We start from the raw sequence: 8,101 nt of genomic DNA, 5'->3' as shown, positions 1-8,101 counted from the left end.
ACAGAATATTTCCTCATGTACATTTGCATTCAATCTCTTACATTCAATCCCTCCCCCTGCAAGGCAAAAACTGACTTAATTTTTATTACCAACTTTTCCTGTTCTATCGCTGTATGTAAATGGAGTGCTATAAATACCTGCCTTCATTTGCCCAAAATGACTTCTGTGGAATTCATCCATGCTGTTGTATGCCTTGATTGTACTTTTATTTATATTTCTAGTTAGTATTCCCTTATAAATGTATCCACAATCTGTTTATTCACTCACATTTTAATTTGTTTCCAGTTTTTAGTATTATAAATCAAGCTGTAATAAAAATTCTTGTTCAAGTTTTTTTGGGAGCACAAGTTTTGGTTTCTCTTGGGAAAATTATTTTAAAGTGAATTTTCTGGATTATGCAGCAGGTGTGTTTTAACTTTATAATCAACTGCCAAGTAGTTTTCCAAGTGCTGGTATCAGTTTCTCTTTCATCAGCAATATATGGGAGTTCCAGTGGCTCCACATGCTTTCTAACACTTCGTATTGTCATTCTTTTTAATTTTAGCAATTCTAGTGATTTTTTTTAACTTGCATTTCCATGTTGAGTAATAATTTTGAACACCTTTTATGTATTTTTTGGTCAGTTGCATGTTCTTTGGGGGAATTGTCTGCCAATTCATTTGCCCATTTTTATTGTGCTCTTCTTTCTCTCATTGAGTTTTAGGGGTTTTTAAAATACATATATATTCTAGATATAAGTTCTTTATCATAGATAGGCATGCAAATATTAATATCCAAATCTGTGGTTTATATTCTTATTTTCTTAATGATTCCTTTTGATGAGCACACATCTTACTGCTGTTGTCTTACTAACCATTTTTTTTTCTTATTGTTAGGGCTCCTTGTATTCTGTAGAAAGCTTCATCTACCCAACATCACAAGGATATTTTCCTTTTTTATTCTAGAAGTTTTATATTTTTAGCTTTTATGTTTCTATCATTCACCTTGAATTATTTTCTTAACAGTTTTATTGAGGTATAATTGGCATACATTACACTGAACATACTGTATCAGACACCAAGTATGGCATCTCAAGGGAGTCTGATGTCTCAGTCTAATGGAAATTATGTTATTTCACTTTTTTTTATAGTTCTACGATACATTTTAACATATAATTGCTATGCATTTTTTATCCCACCAGTTTGATGTATACTTTCAAGCCCTGAAGCACCATTTTACTCAACCTTTTATCCCACGCCTTTAAATGAGGCAGCAGTTTTATCCCATCATACTTGGGAAGCCACACATTAGGACCAGAGGTTGCTCTAAGGGCCAGCATGCTTTCCAAAGACTCAATTCCTTTTTCTTTCTAATCTGTGGGGGTTTTTTTGTATAAATATATATAATATAAAATTGATGATTTTACCATCTTAAGACTACAGTTTACTGGCATTATACATTCATATTGCTGAGCAACCATCACTACTATCCATCTCCAGAATTTTTTCATCATCCCAAACTGAAACTATAACCCCTGTCCCCCTAAATCCCTGTAAACTACTGTTGTATTTTCTGTAATTTTCTCATTTAATTATTTTTATGTATTATGTGAAATAAAGAGGAAATTTTTTTCCCATATGAATACTTATTCTAGCACTTTCTAGCTTGCCAATTTTTACACACACACACACACACACAAAATGTCTGCTGAGATTTTTGATTGACATCACATTGAATCTACGTATTGAATCAATATGAGGAGAATTGAGAGCTTAAAAATATTGAGACTTGCAATCTATGAAGAAGGTAATTCTCTTAAACTTATATAGGTCTCCTCTAATTTCTCTCTGAAGATTTTTGCCCTTTTCTGCACAGATATCATGCACGTTTCTCATTAAATGCATTCTTTATTTTTGTTCTTGTAAGATACTATAAGTGGTATTTTTTAAACTTCAGCTTCAATTGCTTGTTTCTAGGTAACTTTAAATTTTCAAATAAGCTTCCTTTAAGCATAGTTCCAAATATTGGAAAACCACATGATAAATACATGTCTGGCACTTGAAAATGATTTTCTGGTCTATTTGGAGTAGTTACAATATATGTCTTTTAAAAATGTGAAAAGAGAGGAGGGAGAGGTTAAACAATATTTCTAGAGTAATGTGTTAATCCAGTAATAGAGCAAAAAAAGAATCCAGAGTTACTGATTCCCAGTGCAGGGTTCTCAAGAGGGGTGGTTATGAAAATACTACTTCACGCAATACTAAAACAGCTGCCAATAGAGATGCGGTGTTCATTTGCTGATGGAAAAGATTGAAGCTCTTTCAATTATACTTACAAAGAGGAATAACATTTCTTATTATAAATATTCTTAATATTTAAAGGTTATTCTAATACAAAGTTCTTGGTTAAATACAGAAATGCATTCACAAGCCCATTATCACCAGGAACTCTACCAACGACATTATGTTCAAGAGAACATTCTGATAACTCCTTTACAGGGATTTTTAAACAAAAAATGGGATTCATTACTTGTGTACTACTTGACTTTATTCATATTCTTGTTTCTGCAATTCTTTGTCAAAAATAAATTATTTAATTGTTTTGTGTGATTTCTCAGTAATCTCTGGTTTATTACATGAATCACAATATTTTATAAGATACAATTAATGGTATATATTCATAAACTATCTTCCACTGTTCCCAACATAGATTCAATAGAGGCTAGATCTTCAGTATCAGACTTTGTCCAATTCCAGCACATTTCTGTATAATATAAATAGTTTATGGGCCACTTCAAATTAAAAAACACCATCTCAATTTAGAAAACAGTCCAATTTTATTTAATAATCAAACTTTTGAGTTCATTTAACATAAAATCTTTCCACCATCCCAGGCTAAGATCTGCTTCAGCTGAAAGAGCTGCAGTAGGAAGGAGGGAGATGCTGACTTTCCCACCGGCTCTTTCCCATCTGTATCTTTATCAGCATTTGATGTTGTTACTGCTTTTTATTTTAGTCAACCTGATGGATGTGTGATGATATCTCATTGTGGTTTTAATTTGAATTTCTGTAATATCTAACGATGTTCAACATCTTTTCAAGTGCTTATTTGACATCTGTATATGCTTTTCAATAAAATGTCTATTTATGTCTTTTGTCCACTAATTGCATTGTTTTTTACTGTTGAGTTTTGAGAGTTCTTTACGTATTTTAGATATTAGTCCTTTGCCATACAAATGGTTTGCAAACATTTTCTCCTACTTTGTAGCATATATTTTCATTCTTTTATCAGTGTATTTAGCAGATCCAAGGTTTGATACAGTATTAAGTTACCTGTTTTTTCTTTTATGAAATGTGCTTTTGGCATCAAGTCCAAGAACATTTTGTCTAGCCCTAGATATCAAAAATTTCTCATGGTTTTTTCCCCTAAATATTTTATAATTTTACATTTAAATTCACAATCCATTTTTAGTTAATTTTTATATGAGATTTGAAACTTTGGTCATATTCTTTTTTTTTTAATCTATAGATGTCCAATTATTCAAGTAATACTTGTTGAAAAGTCTGCATTGAATTAGTTTTGCACCTTTAAAAAAATGAGTTTGGGCACATTGATGAGGGTCTATTTTGTGATTTTCTTTTCTATTCCATGATCTATATGTGTATCTATCTGGCAATACCACATAGTCTTGATTACTGCAGCTATCTAATAATTGAAATTAGGAAGACTGATTCTTCCCAGTTTGTTCTTTTTTCAAAACATTTTTAAGCTATTCAAGTTTCTTTTTCTACATAAATTTCAGAATGATTTAGTCTATTTCTATAAATTCTTGAATTTTGATTAAAATTGCATTTAACATATATATCAATTGGGGAGAATTGATATTTTTGCTATGTTGAGTCCTCCAATCTATAAACACATTATGTCTCTCCTTTTATTCAGATCTTTGTTGATATTTTTCATTACCATTTTATAGTTTTTAGCAAATCCTGGGCATGTTTTATTGGATTTACTTCCTAAGAACTTCATTTTTTCTGATCACATTACTTAGGTCTTGAGCGCTCTAGCCATTCTGCCTTTTCTTCACCTTTTCGGAATGTTTTTATATTTGTTTTATATATAATGTAAAGAATACATAGTTGTTTTTAATGGAGGAATTGAAAAAAATCACATTTATTTCATCTTTCTAGATTTGGAATTTGCAATTATCTTTTGAGATTTAAATATTAAGAAAAAATCATGTATTTACCCATTTAATTATAATTTCTGGTTCCTTCCCCCCACTTTGGTGTATATTCAGTGTTCCACCTGGTATTATTTTTCTCCTGCTTAAAGATGTCCTTTACCATTTCTTGTAGTACAGGTCTTTGTTTATAAGATATATTTTTACTCAGAATAGAATTCGAGTTTGATTTTTTTCATTTAGTATTTTAAAGATATTAATGCATTGTTTTCTTACCTTACATTATATCTGATGAGGACTCTGCTATCATCAGTATTTTTCTTTCTCTGTATGTAATGTATCATTTGCAACTGGCTACTTTTAAGTTTTTTCCTGTCTAGTTTTGATCTATTTTATTATATTCTGTATGGCTTTCTTTAAGTTTCTTGAATTTACAATGCATTATGTTTGTTGGAATTGTAGGTTTATAGTTTTAATCACATTCAGAACTTTCTCTTCAAAAAATTTTTGTCTCCTCACTTTCTCATCTCATTAGTAAGTATCAATTACATGCATATTAGATCATTTGAATTGTTCTACAGCTCTGTTATGCTTTCATTTTCTTAATCCTTTTTTTCTTGTGTGTTTCAATTTGAATAATTCTATGACTATATGTTTTAAGTTCACTAACTTCTTTTTTGTAATTTCTAATCTGCCATTAAGCTCATGTTGTGTATTTTTCATCATACACATTACAGATTTTACCTCTTGAAATTTGATTTGAGCCTTTAAAAATTGTCACCTAGGTCTTTACTTAGCATTTGGAACATATACTAGACTCATGATTGCTTATTCTCATTACTGTAGGTTTTATTTTTCTACTTCTTTCATACCTGGCAATCTGACTATATGCCATTCATTTTAAAATTTATTTCTCAAATATATATAATTTTTTTTTCTCCAGAGGGAGCACAATGCTGAGGGAGGGTAGGGGTGAGCCGGTCGCAGCGCACAGAGCCAAAAGCCGAAAGGGTGCCGGGAAACCTCGCACCTTCAGAGAACTTCTTCCGGGTGAAGGGTCTGCCCTCGCGCAGCGTCAGGGCAGGTTCCCGCCCGGAAGAAGACGTTTCCAGACTCGGTGCCCAGGGCTGCCAGGTCACCAGCAGCCACCAGAAGGTCCATTGTGATGTGGACGAGGCTGGGCAGGCCCCTGCCACTGTCAAAACCCTGCCGACTGGGCGGCTGGAAGCTGAGGGCTTCCTCCAGGTGGGCACAGCCGTCATGGCGGACGATCTCCAAACGTGGAGGCCGCTGTCGTCCAGCAGGGCCAGGAGGCGGCCCTGGCCGGGCCACAAGTGCCTCTGGGTGACAGTGGCCGTGTCTGGGTGCCTGCACGTGAGGGGGACCGTAGATCTGGACGGCCCCAGACCTGGTGCTGATGGCCATGATGCGAAGCTGCACTGTTTGGGGAAGCCGTGCTCCTCCGTCTTGTAGAAGGTGAAGAGCTGCTTGAGCCTCTCGCGCTGCGGATGGGCGCCTGGCCTGTGGAACCAAAAACTTCCTCATCCTGCGCCGTCACCTGCCGCCGCCCGCAGAATGCCCCGTGTGGCCCCTTGTGTGTATATTTTTTGCATTTATATAAATATTAAGCTTTGGGGACTCAGCTAAGTTACTTGTGAAAAAAAGTTTGATTCCTTCAGGTGTTTTCGGTTTGTCTGCTTTTTTGTTTAATTTGTTAGGTGTGTTAGGAACAGTGCTCAGTTTATGGAAAAGTATACCCCACTACAGAGGTAGACATTTTCTAAGTATTCTGTCAGGTGCATTATGAGTTTACACAGCCTGCCTGGAGGAGTCTGACACGATTCCAGCCATGTATGTGTTCCTAGTCCTGTCCACGCTAACTCCGTAGGTTGGCATTTCTTCATCCTCGGGTAGTTTCCTCACCAGCCCACCTCCAGAGCTCCAGGTTTGTTCAGCTGCTTTTTCTCTGTTCTGTGCAATCTTGTTGTCATGTTCTCCTCAGACCGCCTTAGCTCCTCAGCTCAGTGAGTTCTCCAGGTTACACCTAGTTTCCTCCACCTGTGCCATGGCCTGAAGATTCTCTCAAAGCATTAAACTAGAAAAATTATAGAACTAATTTTATTTGTGTCCTGCCTGTCAGGGATGACTGATCTTCATTGCTTGGTATCCATTGTTTTGAAAACAACTTCTCACGTGTATTTTTTTTTCTTTCTTTTTTTTTTTTGAATTTTTTTGTCTGTTTTTGTTTTTAGAGGGAGGGGTATGTTGGTTTGCTTGTTTTTCATTAAAACAAGATTTTGGTAAATCTTGGCCAGGAGTAAAAGGATCAGAAGTTCTATTTAACAACCATAATTTATTAATTTTCAAATACTGCTGTGGCAAATTATTATTTGTTATAACTTAGTAGCATAAAAGAACATGAATTTGTTTTCTTATAGTTCTAGAGGTCTAAAATCAAGGTGTTGGCAGGACTATTCCTTTTGGAGGCTCTTAAAGGAAAATCCACTTCTCTTCATTTTCCTTTTCTAGAAGCTCCCTGTATTTCTTGACTCATGGCCCCTTCCTCTAGCTTCACAGTGCATCAGTCTAGTAGTTTGTTACCATCTTCTTATCTCCTTTTCCTGACTTTGATCCTCCTGCCTCCCTCTTACAGGAGTTTTGTGATTACTTTGGGCACACCCAGATAATTTAGTGTATGTAGTCTTTCTATCTCAAGGTCCTAAACTTAATCACATCTGCAAATTTCCTTTTATCTTGGAAGATAATATATTTACATGTTCTAGAGATTAAGACAAGAACATCTTTGAGGGAGGTTATTCAATTTACCGCACATGCAAAATTCATTTTAAGACAATTGCAAGGCTAACAAGATATTTTGCAGGCACATACACCTTATCTATGTTTTTTCTGAATAATTATTTTCTGATATATTATTACTCCTTTTTTATTGAAAATACTCACTTAATATTTACTACATGGCAAATGTTATGATCTATAGGAAAGAATATGAATATGTTCTACAGTTTACTTTTTAAACCATTTTTTATTTATATAGTTATTTTACAGTATCATTTTTAAAATTGAAGTATAGTTGATATATAATGTTATATGTTACAGGTATATGGTATAGTGATTCACAAATTTTTAAAGGTTATACTCTATTTATATATATTATAAAATATTGGCTATACTCCCCATGTAGTTCAATTCATCCTTGTAGCTTATTTTATACCTGATCATTTGTACCTCTTAATCCTCCACCTCCATCTTGCCCCTCCCTCTTCCTTCTTCCCACTGGTAACCACTAGTTCCTTCTCCACATCTATGAGTCTGTTTCTTTTCTGTTAGCCCTAGGTTTGTTGTATTTTTTTAGATCCCATATGTAAATGATATCTTACAGTATTTGTGTTTCTCTGTCTGACTTATTTCAATTAGCATAATGCCCTCCAAGTCCATTGATGCTGTATACCAGAAACTAATACAACATTTTAAATCAACTGTACTTCAGTTAAAAAGCAAAAACCAACCAACCCATTTACAATATGGGCAGAAGAACTGAATAGACAGTTTTCCAAAAGAGGAAATGCAGATGGCCAACAGGAACATGAAAAGTTGCTCAACATCACTAATATCAGAAATCTCAATGAGATACCATCTCACACCTGTCACAATGGCCATCATCAAGAAGAACACAAAAAACAAATATTGGCAAGGATGTAGAGAAAAGGGAACCCTTGTAAACTATTGGTGGGAATGTAAATTCATTTAGCCACTATGAAAAACAATATGGAAGTTTCTCAAAAACCTAAAAATAGAACCACTGTATGGCCCAGCAGTTCCACTCCTGGGCATATATCCAAGAAAAAGAAAAACATTAATTCAAAGATATACATACACCCCACTACTATATTTGCAAATGGCAAAATATCATTTTTTATG

General features: G+C 34.4%; 1 long non-coding RNA gene across 4 annotated transcripts in view; it reads left to right on the top strand.

Annotated features, from left to right (window-relative positions):
* The first annotated feature begins 5,417 nt into the window (after nucleotides 1-5,417).
* The window catches only part of LOC140696583 (uncharacterized), a 395,510-nt gene continuing 392,826 nt past the window's right edge, over nucleotides 5,418-8,101 (top strand). For all 4 annotated transcript variants that reach the window (XR_012073071.1, XR_012073070.1, XR_012073072.1 and 1 more), the window contains exon 1: nucleotides 5,418-5,756. This is a non-coding gene — a long non-coding RNA (uncharacterized lncRNA). The remainder of the gene's footprint in view (nucleotides 5,757-8,101) is intronic.

Source organism: Vicugna pacos, chromosome 5 (genome assembly GCF_048564905.1).
Source record: "Vicugna pacos chromosome 5, VicPac4, whole genome shotgun sequence".
NCBI classification, from domain to species: domain Eukaryota; kingdom Metazoa; phylum Chordata; class Mammalia; order Artiodactyla; family Camelidae; genus Vicugna; species Vicugna pacos.
Note: the sequence above shows the minus strand (reverse complement) of the source record. Positions and strands in the feature narration are given on the sequence as shown.